General features: G+C 34.1%; 1 protein-coding gene across 1 annotated transcript in view; it reads right to left on the reverse strand.

Annotated features, from left to right (window-relative positions):
• LOC113491883 overlaps nucleotides 1–17,902 on the reverse strand; it is a 34,358-nt gene extending 16,456 nt beyond the window's left edge. The window contains exon 1 of the mRNA XM_026869078.1: nucleotides 17,120–17,902. The gene's annotated coding sequence lies outside the window, so the exon portion shown is untranslated. The remainder of the gene's footprint in view (nucleotides 1–17,119) is intronic.
• Nucleotides 17,903–19,720: the final 1,818 nt, after the last annotated feature.

Consider the following 19,720-nt stretch of genomic DNA (forward strand, 5'->3'; position numbering starts at 1 on the left):
ATCTATATATTGAAGTAAGAAGAAGTAAATCAAGCTATTGTAGAAGCAAGACGCTACTTTACGCCGTGTAATGCACTATCCCACTCCCACACAAAACAGCAGTGTTTCAGTTAAGAGGTTTTGGTAGGCCTCCAATATTTCTATAGATAATGTATGTGTGCGTGTGTCTTATCTAGTAATAGAGATTATACCTTAATCGATGTAACCACGTCTCAACTTGATTTAATAGTTATTGGCAGAGGTATCAAGGAGTTAAACCTGAGATTGCTGTTGTTTCACATATGTAAACTGTCATGTTGGCTTCGAATAGTCAAAATGTTAATAGCATTGATGAATGATGAATTCATTGAAAAACAGTATCGAGCTTGTTATTAACATTATAAACTGGCACATTTTTCCAAAAAAGACCTCTCGTTTGGCATCTCGTAAGCCACTAAATCAAATCGTTTACTTATTGCGATCTATAATGTACACTGACAGGCAGTTAAAAATAAAATTAAAAAGAGAGAGGGATAGCTCTTTTGTTTATTTTCTTGTTATTTTTATTTAATATTTCCAATAAACTTTTCAATATTTTTAAATAATAATATGGTGGCTTGCTCTTTGAATTGAATTAGTACCTATCTAGTACACGACTGCCTGCAAATCATGTTTACTTGGTAAGTTTATCCAGTCATGTTATTTATCGAATGCTTGGAGTATACTATAATTATTGCCAAAGTGCTTTCGCAATACCACATAATATATGGTATACAATTACACGCAGCCGGGGTTGATGTTATCAATCAAGTAAATTGAGATCGTTATATCTTTCGAGCAAAGAAATAGAAAATAACTTGTTACATAAATTCATGCTGCGCTAAATGGAATATCTTTTACAGAATCTTTAGTTGCCTCAAAGGCATCTTATGGACTAGAAAGTTAGTAATTTTATGCCTAGCATGAGGTAATTAAGGTCCTTTTTCCAAAACACAGATAGTTTAGCTAGCTAGCATAGATAGCTTCTGCTATAAGAAAACAAAATATAAGCATACATTTTCATGAATAAATAAACGTAATATTGTATTTTCTTCTAAGAAAAGCAAATTTTCGTGCAAAATAATGGGCTCTCACAACAATCCGAAACTTTGCCTCGAAAGATGAAAATTTAACGAAAAATGTGACACTGCTGTACAGTAGTGCTCCTCCTGTATCACTAAATAACTTTAAGAGCAAGGTAGAGTCAACAAACTATATAGAGATGAGAAAAGTTACCATTTTATTACATGTTTGGCAAAACTTGAGAGTCATGGGGCGAACATGAAAAACCCCAAAAGAGACAATATTTTCCTTTATCTGACAAAAAATCTTGTGTTTCATCACAAAAACATGAGAGCAATAGCTAACAGCCATCGAATGATTGATCGCATAGACGGTGCTCAGTTGTTTTTCTCTACAAACTTATACAAAATTCTTTGCCAAAATTGTTAGGCTGAGTGGTTAAATGGAGTCTCCATAATTTGTTGAATGTATTCATTTTACCTATACCGTTCGCAATAAAGTATCTACAGCTATTATTTTTGATTCATATTTTCAGAGTTATTTTTACAAAAACCCTAAGTAACCTGACTAAAACACAGTAGAATAAGATTATTCAGTACTACAACATTTCTTAACTGCGTCAGAACATGAGTAAGTTAAAAACAATACTTTATCTTTTGATAGAGCATTGCGTATACATCGAACTACAAAGAATAACATGTACAGGACTGAAATGGCAAAAGGATTGTTATTGTTCTAATACTTAAAAAACATTATATGAGGGTGTAAATGTATGGACCTAAAAAAAATACGAACCAAAATTCGTAAAACATACAGCAATATTATTTTAGGCAACAGCACCAGACACGTTATCTTTGACTGAAGGTTGCGTGGGTTATTGAGTAATCTTTTTTCTCTTGTGAAGCTCTTTCACAGAAATAATAGGTGAGGTTTTGTTTTATCTCATTTTACAGCATTATTTATCTTTCGTTCTTAATAATCTTAACGCTTTGTCCCCAGATATTATGAAAAGAAAACCATGACTACTTTTATTGTTTCTGAATTAGCGCTTTTATAATATTACAAGCAAATCCGCCTGTACAACTGAGTTGATGTTTCACTTGCATAAATGTGAACATACAGATAAAAATCTATATTTCACATTTTGATCCTTATGTTTATAGTGTTATATAAAAAGTAAGTAGGTATACTCGTATTGTATGGTACAGAATAACACTCAAATTATTTATTTACTAGTATTTTTTACGCAGATCAAATACAGACCAGGGGCTTACCATTGGTAATATTAGGGCACGTGTGGAAGAAAGATTCCGCTCTATGTATCTCTACATATTACTTCAAGACATGCTGGTAGAGCGCCTAATAAGGAAAGTAGCTACATTATATGCACCAGTATAAAGTTGAAACAAGATAGTACTATGATAAAAGCTGTAAGTGTCGTAGAATCTTACAAAACTTTGATTAATCATTTTCAAAACAAATTATATTAAGTGGAAGTTTTTGAACGTTGTACAATATTAAGACATATTTGTTCACTATCATTTTACAAAATAATGCGAAGGCGTTTCTACTGAAAACGCTGACTAGCATTGTATGTAGAGCCGTATTGTTTGCGAGCTTCCAATTGTTTTCGAGTTTTCATTTTAATATCCTACATACTACACATACGCAAATACTAAGTATTGAATGTATTCATTGTATTTTAGTATGTATTGAGAAGGTTGCTGGTAGCGGATGGATGCGGGCTGCCCAGGACCGGGATGGTTGGCGCTCTTTGGGGGCCTTCGTTCAGCAGTGGACTTCAATAGGCTGAGATGATGATGATGATAATGAATGTATTCTCTTGAATATTTGCTACGTGACGCATTTTTTCTTTGTACTCTACAAAAGATTTTTCTATTGATTTACTAGCGCTATTCACGTAATCGTAAACGTAATTAACTGTTACCTTTAGTATATGAAAGTTCAATTCGGTGTAGATTTCCAGGCGTGTAATACGAGGTCTGCTTTCACAATTTTCAACCATGGGAGTTATAAAAACCTCGTAAGCAGGATTTATGTCACGTCACGTACGAGATGTCACTTGCAAGATGAGACGTTACATTGTATGAGAAGAAAATACACAAAATGTACTGAACATGTTACGCATCTTATTCTGATTTTATATTATTATACAGGGTGGTTTTTTTAACGACAGTCTATTCCGTACGTTTGCGATTTAAAGTTCATACTTTTGAGAATATACCCGGCCCATGTGCCTACTGCTGGGAAAAAGCTTCCCTCTCCTATTTCTATGGCAAGTATTTCCCAGCTATCCACGTAACAATCGAGATCATCTCGCCTACTATCCTTGGGCTACTTGGCTAAAGGCTTTTCGTGCGCATACATTCAAGAGTCGTTCTTATTATAATAGAAATAATCCAAAAAGTTTTCAATAAATCATTTCAAAGAAGCACTAAAATTATATGCAGTGACAAAAGGCCTATTAAAACCCTGCTCGTACCAACTTGTGGGCGTCTCATAGAAACTTATTACCAAATGTCCCAACAAGTAACAAGTTTTTGTTTTATGAAGGTTCAGTACAAATATTGAACCCTAATAAAACAAAAAGGTTCGCCTTAAACTTTTGTTTGTCGTCGTGAATGACGTTTTAGCACATCTCCTGCGACGTGTCTTGCTAATAAAAAGATAAAAGGCTTCTTCGTAAGTAAGTACTACACTTTCATGTTTACTATGTCGCGGTGTATAGGAACTATAAATGTGTGGGTAGTAATGTTTATCGACATTATGTGTGTATGCAACACTCACAAATACACATCTTTCACTCGCAACGTATGCAGTGTGTATGTTTTTCAAAGAATATCGGCTTACACATATTGCTTTTGTTTTATTTTTTTATTTATAGCTATGCTTATACATAAAGGCTTGAAAGAAAGGTGATCGAGCATTTGATTTAAGCATTTCAATAGTCACATTTATTCAGCCCTAAAACAATAACATTTGTGACATAGTTATGGGTCATATTTCCAACTAAGTTACAATATATCCTTAATCAGCAACAATTTATAGAGTAAGCCTTCGTCACGCTTAAACTTTCCTTTATAAAAATAAACTACAAAACTGCGGCACGTTTGAGCAACTTTGTTCTCCGTTAGAACTATGAACCCTTTTAACTCCAGTATAATAACGTAACTGGCGTCAGTTAAGCAGTAAATGCCAACACTTAAATTGAATTTGCTTTCACACGTGTGTGAAAGAAGACGGCAAGGATAAACTACGCGCGGAAATACCGTTTTAAAAAGAAAACATGTTTTGAAATTTTAACATTACTTAATAGTGTTTACGGTAAAAAAAAGATTATTTAGTTCTACTTGCTTTAATTTATTGTTAACCAGTATCAAAGCAAATAGATTTTAATATAAGACGCAGAAAATCGTCTTAAAAAGGGAGTTACTTTGTGATCCAAAAAATATTTATTTAAGCCAATTCATTCTTTCATTATAAGTAGTTTAGTTACAGTTGCTAGGTTTTTACTTAAGTACAGACATAAGAAAAATACAAAGTTATACAGTTATCTCAAAAATAAAATTAGGGATTTAATACGATGATATAAAAGTTAAATGAAAGAGAGAAAAATATAAATTACATTTATAGAAATAGTGCCCGGCGTTAATTGGGTAAGGCCGTTTCAAGGAGCAGCTTACCGTTAAAGAGACTTTCTTTGATAACTTAGACTTAATGTCACTGTTAATTACTTATCTTTAAGTCTAGTATTTACTTCGAGAAATTATAAATTTATATAATTTAAAATTAATTTTCATAAATACAACCTTAATGCATGCAGGGCACGTATGCTGGTATTATAAAACAAAAATGTAGGACTACATTCGTTATTCAATAATTTAACTTAATTTTACTTTCAAAACGGATTACGATGTTTTATATTAAATGTTAATAAATGAAATACTAAATTCGTTATTCAAATATTTTATTTTATTTCCATTCTACAACATTCTGTTAATTAAATTAGGTATGCTAATTATTTTCGTCCTGGTTTTTGTTGTTTCATATACGTGCATTAAATAAATTAGGATAATTTTAATTCAATTAATATAAAGCGTTGGATTTACGCCACCTTAAAATAATAGTTTTGGCACCAAGAAGTTTGTATATCTAGTCCTTAATTTATGATCCTAAGATCTTGGCAGGGCTGCTTTTCTTTAAGATTTATTAGCACAAAAGTCAAAACTGACACGTTTACTAGGTAAGAAGGAAAATAACTGATCAATTTGAACGCAGTTGATCTAGTACCCGCAACATTATAAATTCACAAAATAGTCCATTTCGGGAGGCTACCGCAAGACTTCGCTGTAGCTTTGTTTCAGTTATTTCCGAGTAGAGAAATACGATGTAAATATTGCATTCAGAAATTCATTGAACTTATGAAAGCAGTTTCTCGAACACAAACAAGGCTGGATTGAAATTTGAATCTCTACCTCCCGGTCAGTTTTGGTTGATTGATTCTCCGTGAAAGCCTTACCTTACCTGTTTTACTTCACGAATTCATGAATAGAAGTAAGAACGTCGAACGCTCCCAAAACAGCATTCGTGTAAACCTTATAATAATATGTATAGACAATGACGTTCTTAATTTGAATAAATAAAACAAAAAACATATAAAATTGTTGACAGAGTGCTGGTCGAAAACCAAAGGAATTCTAAAATTACTTTTTTCTGTTATTGTTCCTTTGGGGACGACTTCATAACACAATTCCCTATTCTCGCCGGGAAACGAAATGAAAGTGACGCTGAACTCGGCGTTAACTCGCCACCTAGTTTATTACTCATGTAATATTTTTAGTACCTACCCTATGTTCATAAGGAAAGCCTTAACTTATCCTACATAATACACTAAATACTATATACGGGTTTAAACGTAGTTATATTTTTACGCAATCATTTATAACGTGTAGTAACACGTCACACGCCGTTATTCCATATTCCTTTTGTTCAGTAACGCTCACGCTATAGTAGGCTAAGCCTATAATATTGATTTTCGTGGGTTGCAACAGCATATCATATTCGTTCCTGTTGCTATGTGTGCTGCAACAGGTAGATAGATGTCGAGTAAATGGTTGTACTTGCGTTGGGGAAAAAAATATAGAGACTATAAGTCCGAGGTTTTATGATGCGTGTGACAAACAGATAACAAAAACCGTCGCCCGTGAACATTACCTAGATGCGATGCCGTGATATAAACTCTGTTATGCCATGCCCACATTCTCCTATAAGCCTATTGGCCTGCACAGTACACTGCACAGGCTAGATTCCAGTAATTTTTCAGATACGTGTCGACGCAATTTTCGGAAGTCCGCATGATTTTTCCCTTTGACTGTCAACCTGTGACAAAATCGCAGGTAACACCATTACAGAGCTTTCAGTTTGTACCGTATCGTCACTTATACCGAATGAACTTGGGAAAAAGGTTCGTTCAGTGTGACGTAATAGGGGCGGACTCATTGCCATTAATCAGGCGCAATCGGAGACGTCCGATAGAGAGCTACTGAGATTTTTTCACAAGAAACCTATAAGATTTATCGAAACTGGGAGCCAAACAAAAAATCGCAGTAATTTAGCAACGACTAATGGTTTAAATAAATCTGTCAATCGGTTACTAGTAATGGAGTTGTGAAATGTAGGTTACAACATTGAATATCTAAATTGTTTATTGGATTTTAATCGACGAATGGGATAATCGATTGGTATTCGTTCTTTATAAGATACTTGACATTACTAATCCATTGACGGATTTAGATCTCTTCTTATATGGAACAGACAAAGAGGTAATGCTTGTTCACATGGAATTGGCATTCTCAAATTCTGATAAATTGAACAGTTTTCCGCGTAAAACCTTCACCGTATTTAGCTTTACTCTTTAGGATAATGTTTGTTACATCAAATCATTCCGACACGAAATATCCATTACCACGTCACCGTTAATGAGACATAAAATATTCCAGGTACATTGGTTATTTTATACGGAGAATATACTGTTAATAATGCTTAACGGTGTACGCTGAACATGCATTTTCATTTGTTGCTTATAATGTTAAAAATTAATATTTGTATACATAGGTGTATAGGTGGATATTTAGTTCAAGTACAGTTTTGTGTGGTGTTCTTTTGTTCATAATAAAAAGTGTTTGTTTTTCGTTTCATGTAGGTATGTGGTCCTTTAAAATAAGAACGTTTTTTAAACATATTCAAAAATACCATTGCATACTGTCACATAGACTGCAAGTCTTTTTTGGAAATGCAAGAAAAGTGTCTTTAAAAAAAATCAGATAGAAAGACTTTTCTTAAATTGTTATAGAAGTTCAGTTCGGGAAACAACGAGTGAGTTTGTGAAATAGTCAGCAAGTTCATTACTAACCTCAGGGCGAGCGGGCCTTACATGCGATACTCTAGAGGCCTTTCCAGCTTTTTGTAACGTTGCCGTGGCTACCAATCAAAAGTTTAATAAAGTCCGTATAGATTGTGGTGCCACCTCGTTTGCCGCAAAAAGGTCATATACGTTATTATAATATCGTGTAGTATTATTGAGTTGTTAGGCGGTTCTCCCGAATATTTATTACTAACGTCTCCATTTATGTTCAGATTTATTCACAAATACCTATTGAGGGTTTTTATAAAACCGTTTTCAAGGTTCTTTTCGTCAAATGCTTTACAATATGTGACTTTTGTGTTAGAAAAATCTATGTTTTGAAAAATGGCTCTGCCTACGTGCCGTCGATCGTTCAAAACCCTACCCTGCCGTGAGCATGTGCCATACGCCATGTGTCGCTTGTAAAAATAATAGGTTCACAAACAACACCATCGTACTTAATCCGGGAACACACGATTCTGCTTATCTTCGTACACACACAAAGAGTGACTACGACAAAAATAAGACTAAACCATTGCCAAAACCAAATAAGTAAATTTCGCGCGTTCTACAAAGTAAAAAGTAAATTGTAGACCGGATTGTTGCCAAATGCATTTAGCAACAATTTTACGTTCTCGTTTTATTAAGAAATATACATTTAGAAGATAATGCATTTGGTTAAAACATATAGATATTTAGTACAAAAGATGTCTAAGAAAACTTATGCAAGCATTTTATAAACTCTACAATATTTAATAAAAATTTTGGTTCACTAAAAACGCCAGAAAACTTAGTACTCCAGAACCTTAAACCGAACTTCCGTACAAAAATGAAGACTCAGCTTAAGTTGCGAAAGAAAGCGGTAACAAAGAAAAAGGAATCAGAGATGTTAGCGCTGGTGGGTCTGAGGAAACATTAACGTAAATACCGGGAGCACCGGGATAGTTGGGAAGTGGAGCGTCAGGCTTTTTGAACCCAGCGACGTGCTTGATTGTGATATTGTTGGCAAAATATGAGAATTTATTAATGGTTTATAACAGCTGAGGGTTGAGAGAGTTGTGATTTGTTGAACTGATAATGTATATTGGTTTTGTATCGATTTATAGGTGTACAGTAAAAAATGAATAGGTGTACATACAAATATATGTACTAGGTGAATGATGACATCAAATTATATTGGTTATGTCATACTTAGTGAATAATATCTTATGTTTAAGTTTATTATGTTAAATATGTCCTTTTACCGAGTAATTCAATTGCTAAAACCATCAACCATTTTCGTCATTACTGAATTTGTATTATTAAACCATGATACCAATACATACTACAAATAGATATGAATAATAACATGATATTAGTTATGTCAAATATGTACCTATATCAAATAATTCCATCGCTAAATCCATCAAGCTACGTCATCACTGAATTTATATTATGAAACCATTAAGCGGTTATTCAAATGGAAGCAATTTCAATAATGCCTTTAGTGTAAAACAAATTACCGTGGAATCGATTATACGAATTGCGAACAGATTAATCGTCACAGCTGCGCCTAAACCCTTCAGTTTAAAAGACCATAATCGTAATTTAAACAGGCGATTATAGCCTTTTAAGCCGGATTTTCATAATTATTTATTATATAAATCCAAGTCTATTTATTTTGTCCCCTCACCTACAATGCGAAAGATCGGCGGTCTATGAACAATGACCTCCTATCGAGTTAGACGTATATTTAAGAAGTTACAGACTTGGCAGCATTACAGCTCGCCGTGATTCTTCATCATATAGCATTTGCCAAAACTATTGAACTAAGACTTTATCTGTTATTAATATTTCTGTGAATAAATTGTTTGGTATATTCAATAACCATATTTTCTTCGACTCACAAATACTATCATCTCAATTTTGCCCATATTCATTTATTTCAGTTTTCTCAGTGTAGTGTAGGTACTATTTTAGCTAAAATATCGGCGACGTTCATAACAAACTTCACCTCTTAATACGTTGTAGTTTCACTCCAATATTACTGTTAGCCCTCAACTTACTGTCATAATAGTTTCGTTACGGTGATAAATATGAAATATGACGTTCCATTATAAGTTAGATGCAACGTTACGCGAGAGTATCGCTTGGAGGAAAATGTGAGGAAACCAGAGCTCGGCTGATGGGCGTTCGTTACTACTCGTAGATAGATATGTACGTAAATAGATAGATAGATAGATAGATAGATAGAGAGCTACAGAGACACGTGACGGTGAATTAATGTGCGGCTGTTATGTCTCTGTTACTTACACCTCGTATTTAACTAACAAGATAATGTTTGTAATGGGGATCTTCGCGTTTACAAAACGACCTATTTCTGGGGTACGTTTGTTAATAACTTCGGCTTAATATACCCAACTTTTGATTATTAACAGAAATGTTGTTAAGTTGATTGAGGAATAATATCTGTTTTTGAAAGTTATAGAATGAAATATGAAATTATTTCAATGTATTGTAATCATTACCTACTGCATATACCTAGCGCAATGCCCGTAATATAGTTGTTGTCTAGTTTAACAACGAATTAAAATGATAGCAAACAAAAGTAAAAGCGTACTTCAGAAATGTATTTTCATTTATTAAAGCAAAAAAATTCTTAAATAGGAAGTAAATTGTTTTCATTCTTATTCATCTGAACTACAAATCACTGCTTTATTCAATCGATCACAGTTGACAAGACGTTTGTTTTAAAGCAAAGTTAAACGGTATTCATCAGTAGGTGTTTTTTATTTCTGTTTCAAATATACCAAGTCGAAGTTTCGGGTTTCATTTTCCGATCCATTAGCCATTCCTTGCCATCTACAGGCTATAGCATTGACTTTAGTTAGTGTAATGGCTTGTGAAACTAAATTCGAAACTTTATATCGAGTATTTTTCAAATGTCCAACAATGCGCTCCACGTCAACATTTTCAATAAAGGTCCGGGAGCTAGTTTTAAAATCAATAATCGCGTTTAAGTTGTTTCCTTTAAAGCTGTAATACTGATAGTTGAATTTCTGTGTTGAGTTTATGGTGTTTCTTGCCAGTTGAAATAAAAACATTTTCAATTTGATTGAATTATGAAAGGAAATGAAATAGGATAGACGTTCAGGACGAGAAACTATCAAGTCGCGATTGCAAGAAAAATGAACACGGATAAATAAATATCTATTAACATAGGGCGTAAAGTTTTGGTGGAGTTCAAATAAATAATTTAGCTGAACAAATCTCAAATAAATCCTTAAGCGGTATTTATAGGACATTTGCTGGCACACAATATTTGGTCAAACAAGCCGTGCGCGACTAATTCAGAGAGTATTGAAACCAGAGGAATACTATTCCTGCACGAATAGCCGGGTTCAAACCCAGCGTGGTACAATCTGGGTGTCTTTGCGCATGTGACTTGAATGTTTGTGAAACCCCCCGCGACACAAGGAATTATTTTCCTAATGAAAAAATCGTAAAAAATATATTATTATAGAAAAAGGGCAAGCATGAATGAACGCACCTTCTTTGTCAACTCTCATATATTACTAATATCATAGAAGGTCAAATCGAGGCTCAAAGATTCGGAGGAAGGCCAAGAAGGAAGTACATAGACCAGCCGAAGAAAATTTCATAAGTGACAACATATAAGGAAGTGAAAGAGATGGCATAGGTTAGAGAAAGATAGAAATTGCTTCATCGACAACTGTCCAGTTGATGTAGTTAGAGCAATCCGATTACGTGTACACAACGGTAATTATCAATATTATCTTACACTAACACAGTAATTACATATACATACTTGATATATTATACAATCCAGTTTATACAAGCACGTAGGTAGGTTCACACAGTATCGTTTTAACATTTGCATAATTATCGCAAGAGTGCTTCAGAGCAGATGTTTTCTTTGTTTTATAGAGCAATAAATGATACTGAACTTTTCACTATAATCCAGACCTTTTTCTTTGTGTAAAGGTAACAGGAGCATAGGTAAACTTCGTTACTGACTGGCCTTTAACGAGTTATTGGAATAATGTTACTATTCATATTATTGAATTGATTCGTGTTTTTTTTTTCAGAGAAAAGAAAGCCGTCTTTCGTGCCTGTGCCTTGATTGTAAACGGCGACGGCATACGGATTAAATTACTCAGGCCGGATTCTGTTTTCAAAAAGAAAATCGCAGTTTTAATATACTAGTTATATTCTTAACATGGACAAGTACCAATCAACAAAGAGGTTGCATTCTCACTATCATACCAACTTTATTATCAACGGTTATTACACGACAGAGGTCCATAACCTCACATGGGAGTAAAATTTAATATATTCTTCTGCCAATCCCAGTTCTACGTGTATAAGATAAGTGTTATATCCCTGTACCGATTTAGTTAGGGTCGTTGTTGCCCTTATCTGCGGTTGTCCAAGAGAGCTTCAAAGGTTCTCTTTAAGATCTCAATTAACGATAACACTGCCCATTGTACGATTCCTTTTATAATAATCCCTGTATGACAGTCATATGGGATATACAAAGTAATACATTAGACATTGGTTAAACATTCCCAACACTGAGGGTTCCGTATAAATAGGCTATGGATAAAAAAAATCGGTTGAGGGTCCCTTAAGAAAATATGACATTAAAAACTGTTACTCCACCTGGATGTTAATTTCTAGTTTTTTGTCATAGCGGCAAAAGAAATACACCGTCCTTGAATATTTCAGCTGTCTAGCCATCACGGCTTATAAGATATAGCGTGGCGACGGAATTTTACGAACCCAGAAAATTTGACCTATCTAACAACTATATGAAATTATTGGTTTCGGATTATCGACAAACAAAACAACCAGTGAATAGTCAATGCTATTAGCTTAATACTCTCATGGCATTGCGTTGAAACACAGAATATTTTTGTTTTTTAGATTTAGTACCTAATATTGGAACAGCCAAAACCAAATATATAAGTAGCAAAAGAACTACGTGTTACAAAATTAATTTTGTATATATACATGTTTAATGTACAAGATTAACTAGCAAATTAGGAGAGAAAACCATGAGAGGAAAACTTACCTGTTAAATAAAATTCTAATAATTAAAACAATTCAATTTGTATTGTTTAACTGTTTAAACATGCCTTATATATCTTACATTCTGAGTTCAAGATATTCTCTTTTTTCTGAGCAGTAATCGAATACACGAACACTCTTACTTACATATGGAGTTTAAAATGTGCTTAATTGTCTAACTGACACTATGTTGCACAATAATCTGACAAAGACAAATAGAGTTAAATTTATAATTTCATACATCTGGGAATTAAAGATAGGATTTATATGACCAAATAAATTTAACCCGGTGTCGTGATTTTTCAACAAAGCCTTAGGCCTAATTTACTCTGACTGATATATTTGCTCTACAATTTCTATATAACTTCTGCCATTAAGCTATCGACATTTGTTTGTTACCAAGGGCCAGAGATCCCACCTCCTCCGAAAGAAAGACGGCGATCTGTATTGTGTATCTCGCTGTCACGCTTTCACAATTGTAATACTATTGGTTTAGGAGGTGGAGGCAGGATCTTTGACCGCAGCTATTTTTGGTTACTAGGTTCTGTAGATAACGGCTGAATGTATCCGTTAATCTCTTACTTTAAAATTTAGTAATATTTCGAGCGAATATTTGGTTAAAATAGGGTGTTTCAGCAGACTTTTAGTAGATTTTATCTGCAATAACTTAACGTTTCAACATTTATGAAGTGAGTATTTTACTGTTAATGTATAATTAAATACTTATTCCTAGTACAACATATTTTTAGGTAATTGCTTCCTTTAATAAAATTTTGTAAGCTTAAATGTTGAATAAGCTAAATGCTAAGTATCATGTTTGTATCTATAATATAATTAAATACATTTATTAAAACCGGCCAACGTTTTGAAGCCCTATTTCCGGGCAGGCGACACGGGAGGCGGTACGCTACTTTCTTGGTCTTTAAAATATGACCTCTATTTCATAATTTAACTATAAGATATGCAAAGTTCTCGCAAATCTGTTTAATATTACTTAAAAGCGCTGTTGTTTCTATTTGAGCTTTTAGGAAGAGCCATACTATACCTGTATAGTTTTATATGTCAAATAGGAAAGGTATATGTTCAGCAGTGAACTGAGATGAGAAGATGATGATGTTAAACGTACTAGTATATTCTGTAAAACAGCAAGAGTTACGCCTTACGCCTACCAAAACCCCAGTGTAATAATCTAATTCATTACTTTAAATCACGACTCTTGTTCAACTGAAGAGCACAGAATAAAATTATTAATTCAGTCAGGGTTGCTCCAAATCTCGATTGGTCTCCATCTTGAATGAAAAAGCCAGTCGCGTTTTGGTATTATCCCGTAAAAGAAAGAGAAATTAAGTTAAAACCTCTGTGACCATCTGACATTACATGGCCCCAACACGATTGACCCGCACATCAAGCTTAATGTAGTTACGCTCCATTTACCGATTTTATTAACCGTTACACCGTAGTGATGCGAAATATGTTAACTGTTTACCGATTCTAAGCTTACGTTTTCGCAATATTGTTTTCCAATTAAATTGATCCCTTTTTTCAGTTCCCTTGTACTATATTGTTGTTTTGTCTATAAAAGCTCCACCAAATTTTGTTTCTAACATATTTTATGCTCGGTTCGGAAAACAAACAAGAGATAATTTAATTATTTTGCACATTAAGCGATGAGAGGAATAATATAACGTTAGACGACTGATGAAGGGACCTGCCCTTCATCAGTCGAGTCGTCGGTTACATTTGAAATGTTTCATCCGTTTATCTATGTATCTTAAATTCGTGCCTCTTGTTTTATAATTGAATTTCAGAAGTGTCCTTTAGAATATCTTACTACATATAAAATGGTTTATTACTCGGAAATGTTTTCCAATGCACTTATACATGGGAATAGGGAACCCACAGAAACCAATTTAAAGTTTGACCGAGACGGGTACGCAAACAACTCATTTCCAAGGAGTTTCATAGTTTTTGAACAAAATAGGTACCAAGTAGGTGGGTGTATTTCAGTGGCGATGTAACTTAAAGAAGTTGGCATTAAATTAGATGTTCATCATAAATATTGCAGAAATTAATTCACGTGTACTTCTCGGATTTTTACCCCTTGGATACGGAAGCCTCAAAACGAATGATCCATCAATTGTAAGTGTCGAAAGATAAGTAGTTTGCTATAAAAATAACACACAAGCGATGTGTTTCCAAAAAGCTTTCAGCAAAGTATAGTCTAGACTAGCTAAATAAGAAAGACCGCTATTTCTAAAAATATGGTGCGAGATGGCAGTGCAATGTAAACCATGTAAACAGGGGTTTGTATTCTATTCTACTTTTAATGTATTTAGTTTCTTTTAATGTAATTTATGCTCCTGTAAAGAAGTCAGATAAAACTAGTGGATGTGTTAGTTAAAGGTGACCGATCTACACCAAATTTTGATAAAATCAGTCCAGCGTTTTGTGTGTGTACAGGGAAACAACACACATATACTTTTAAGCCTTTAGTGTTTCTGTGTACAACTTTTACTTATTACCACAAAGTAACTTCTTTCCGAGTACAGGTACACACATACTCTTACAGAAAACAGGTTTTTATGTAAGACTAGCTGTTGCCCACGACTTCGTCCCCGTGGGTAGAAGATATAAGTTATGATTTATACCTGCCCTGCTTTTTTCACATTTTCCATTGTATCTTCGCTCCTATAAGTCGCAGCGTGATGGTTTATAGCCTAAAGCCTTCCTCAATGAATGTTCTATTCAACGCAAAAATATTTTTTCAATTTGGACCAGTAGTTCCTGAGATTAGCGCGTTCAAACAAACAAACAAACAAACTCTTCAGCTTTATATATTAAAACTAGCTGTTGCCCGCGACTTCGTTCCCGTGGGTAGAAGAAGATGTAAGTTATGATTTATACCCGTCCTGTTTTTTTTTTCACATTTTCCATTGTATCTTCGCTCCTATTAGTCGCAGCGTGACGGTTTATAGCCTAAAGCCTTCCTCGATTAATTGTCTACTCAAAACAAAAAGAATTTTTCAATTTGGACCAGTAGTTCCTGAGATTAGCGCGTTCAAACAAACAAACAAACAAACAAACAAACTCTTCAGGTTTATATATTAGTATAGATTAGTATAGATAGTATAGTATAGTATAGATAAACTGTTTTTGTGTTTGTGACATAATAAACATGTTACTTACTTTAAGTTTACACCTACACTTGTTTACCACTTATGAAAACAGAATAATATTCATTTGTTTTTGCTTTTGACGAATGTAAAAGGTACGAAGCTTATTCACTTGCTTTTGACGTTTTTCTATCATACCGTATAGTTTCTGAAAAAACATTCACTGATTTTATGAATATTACAAAAAGAATAACATAATCGGTTTGAGTTTAGCTTTAGGGTGCAATTGAGCGATGAAAACACAGCAAGCAAGGCTTTTTTTTTTTACCTTGACCACACATGTTTAGATAATATGTTTTAAATGAGATTTTTAATCGGTACCTATTGACTGCCTCGAAGATCGTCAAATTTGCGTTTAATCAAATTACAGAAATTATCGTAAAATAAATTTTTTTATAATAATATTACCTGACTACTATAACTATAGTATTGAAATGACATCGCAAGAACAACTTAGTCAAAGGATAAGCACAAAGAAAAATTGCATCTTTACATCGTACGTGGGTAATATGTATTTACGGCGGCATATCAAATATTGCGTATAACCTCTTTTAAAGTGGGATGAAGACAGAGCTAAGCAACGCAGACGTAAATTAATAGGCTAAAAGGATTCTTAAAAATGTTTTATGTATACAAAATTGGAAAGGTTTGCCCGTATCCTTACTTACAGCACTAATTGGAAAAAGCTAATAAGTATCATTCAAACAAAAAAGAGAAAAGAGTTAACCGTTTTTCATTTATTTAGGTAGTTACCCGAACAAATAAAAAAGGTACTTATGAGAAAAAATATATGGTCTTCAAATTTTCGGACAACGTTAACGAGAAAGAAACTACTAGACCCGAGATACCTTCCAAGCACTTAATAAGAGAGAATTAAATGAAACGTAAGGTTGCATGTTAAGCATTATTCATGAAGGTACATCTATCTGTCGCATGCCCGACGTTCGTGAATAATCAATTGCATTGCACGATACATATTGGTATTGATAACTTCAAAGTAAAACTCACCTTTCGCGGCGTAGTAATCATTCAGTTTTTATACTTAATCCTTAATCCTAGCCAAATCCAAAGGCAGAAGAAAGGCCAATTTACTTAAATCCCGTAAAGCGCCCTTATTTTTTCTTATCTTATTTGGTTAAGACGTTTCTTTTACATCTGTGGTGTCGGTGTAATAAAAATCTTTAAGTTTTAATCTAAATCGAAAATGTCGTTCGTCGAAGTTAAATCAACGCTTTTTTTTAAACTGTGTCATAATTTACCAGTTTAGTCGATTAGATATTACAGTTTAATCATAAACGTACATATATATCGTATCTAGCTTCAAAACTTAAAAGGTCGTTATAAAAATGTCGGTCTCATTTTTCATTTGACATTCTAGTTAAATACAAAAATTCTGTAAAATATACTGTACCATTAAAATCAATTGCTAATTAATCAGCCATCTACATGATATAAACACTTGCGAAAACAATCACGTGTGCAACACACGGCACAGTAGAACACAATTGGATCACTTCACATATTCGAACTAGCGCCATCGAACGCAGTGATCCCGTTTGTTCCCATTGTGCAATTGTTGACGAGTGACGAAGTTAGATCGCGGTGGGCGGGAGCACGGGACACGGCCGTGCGGTCGGGGCGACGTCCCGGAGAGTACTGCTCGAGCCGACCCGGCTGCGCCCAGCCGCGCCCGGCCCCCTACAACGCACGCTTTCAGTTTCTCTCGTGTTTTCACCCTTGTTTCACTTTAGCATTTAGCTGTACCTTACGTTTGAAAGGCATGTTTCATGAACTTTTGAGATGTCTGCGAATGAAATCGTTTTGATATTTAACGACTGTGCGCCCTCGAGATAAGTATGAATTAACGAGTAAGGGCTTTCGGATAGCAAACTTTTGTACATTAATTTTACCTGTCGTGTTTCTCAGATGAGGTGAAAAAAAAATGTTTCTTGGAGTGATTCCAACAATTCATTCAGTTAAGAACAGTTTATTAAGTAAGTGCCGCGTAAAAATATTTATTTTTATTTTTGTCAGTTGCACTCCATTCAATTAAGACTAAAATCAGAACATCCGATATCGAAATCTTCACCACAATAAACACAAAATTGTGACTATTGTGTGATTGAAATTTTATTTTCGGAAATTCGTTCCGTTAGTTGAATTTGGAAACGTGCCCGAAAACTGAAAGTTCCTGTACGTGCATCAATATAACTTTGCCCTCACATGTGGAAATAGACTGGTTCTTAATAACAAATATTTAAGCCGAGTTTATATTGAAAGGCTCTTGTAAAGTATCAAATGGACAAAAGGTTAGTCACGTGAAATAGAATGTACGCCTTAAATGAACTGGAATATTCCTTCAGCCTCAACAAAGTTGTAAGATACATTGTAAAACTATCACAATATATTAGTTCCTTGTGTAAGTGTGATACAAGGCTCTATGAATATAGTATGAAGTGATAACTCTTATTTGATCCGATTGATTCAAGGAATTTAGGTCTAACAGTTTCATTTTAAGGTTCCGTAAACAAAAGCGAAAACGGAACCCCAATAAAACTGTCATTTCCGATCGTTCATATATAAATGTCAGAGGCTTATAACGCCGCCTCCCGATTATCGATTTCGTTCAAATTCCAGATATCACAGGTGTTTATGTGCGCGGTTTGTACTAACTATGAATATTATTATTATATTTATATGTGATCTGTTTACCAATAAAGAATTTTGAGTATAGCTTTAGGTAAGTCCTTTTCATCTCAAAAATGTCTTTTGATGAAAATAAAGCCCGTCACACTTAACTTGAAAGGATAATAAATATAAGAAGCTCAGAGCCGTGCCCTGAGGTATTCCCGAAAACGGAAGCACAGATGGAAATATCAAAATAAATAAAAGTGAAGAAAAACAAAGGTAAATATTTTTTTAACAGCCATGTTTAGGTTGCGAAGAGAAATCTCGTGGTAGTTTACACGGACTGCTCGCAATACGTGATATGTGTGTGCATAGCTTTATTAAAGGCTTTTATAAAAACTGAGGTATCGTATATTGATAGAATTTATTTGATTTCTCGGAACAAATAATAATTGTATGTGAATACAGACCCAGTTCCTCTGCAATGGCAAATTATACCAAGTTTATAAGTAGGGTTTGTTGATGCCCTTATAACTTTCGTAGCTACATGAGTGGAGATAATAGCAGAAAAAGTCTTAAAAAAGAACGTACCTAACTTAAAAATTAAAATCCTTAGTTTCAAATCGATTTACCTTTCTTGCTTCTTTTATTCCATGACGAGAACTTTCTTAATTTACCAGCCTAGCATATTCCCTAGTTAGCCGGATTCTTCTTAGCCTGCAAAACTAACAGAGAAAACTAATTTCTTGGAGTTTCACCGGTTCTGAAACTTTATCAACTTCTGTCTGTCTTTTCCTTAGCTATCTTGGTAAAGATCGCTCTACGCCGTGCATTGCTCTTTCAGACTTTCACAACCATAATAGTTTTACTTTAAGACTTGGTAGTAGACCCTCAAGCCTGTCCCCATCATATATGTCCTGGCAAAAACTAGTCTCTCCCAAAGTCGGGATAAACAATTCGTTACAAGCCACTTAGAGATACAAACTTCAGGTATTCAATACTCAACTACAATAGTTCTATATCTCAAATTTTGATACATTACTTACCGTAGATTTATTAGAAAAAAACTTGTTATTCTCATTCGCCAATAAATTAAAGGCCAGTAGGTAGCCCTGCCTATGGAAACAATAACCTTTTGTTAGACTGTGACTGTGATTTATGACATTCCATTTGTATTAGAACAAGGGCATTACCTATTATTCATGTACCTACGTGTTTTCATCTTTCAGAAATATTTGTATTATTAAGCCAACCTGAGCAAGCCTCAGCCAAACAGTTAAGCGTTCATCAAAGTCACCAACTTTGATTAATGCTTAACGGTTTACCACAAGTGACACCTTATCATCCAAATTTTCGCATTTTGGCGTATTTTTCGTATAACATT

The sequence above is a fragment of the Trichoplusia ni genome, chromosome 3 (genome assembly GCF_003590095.1).
Source record: "Trichoplusia ni isolate ovarian cell line Hi5 chromosome 3, tn1, whole genome shotgun sequence".
NCBI classification, from domain to species: Eukaryota; Metazoa; Arthropoda; class Insecta; order Lepidoptera; family Noctuidae; genus Trichoplusia; species Trichoplusia ni.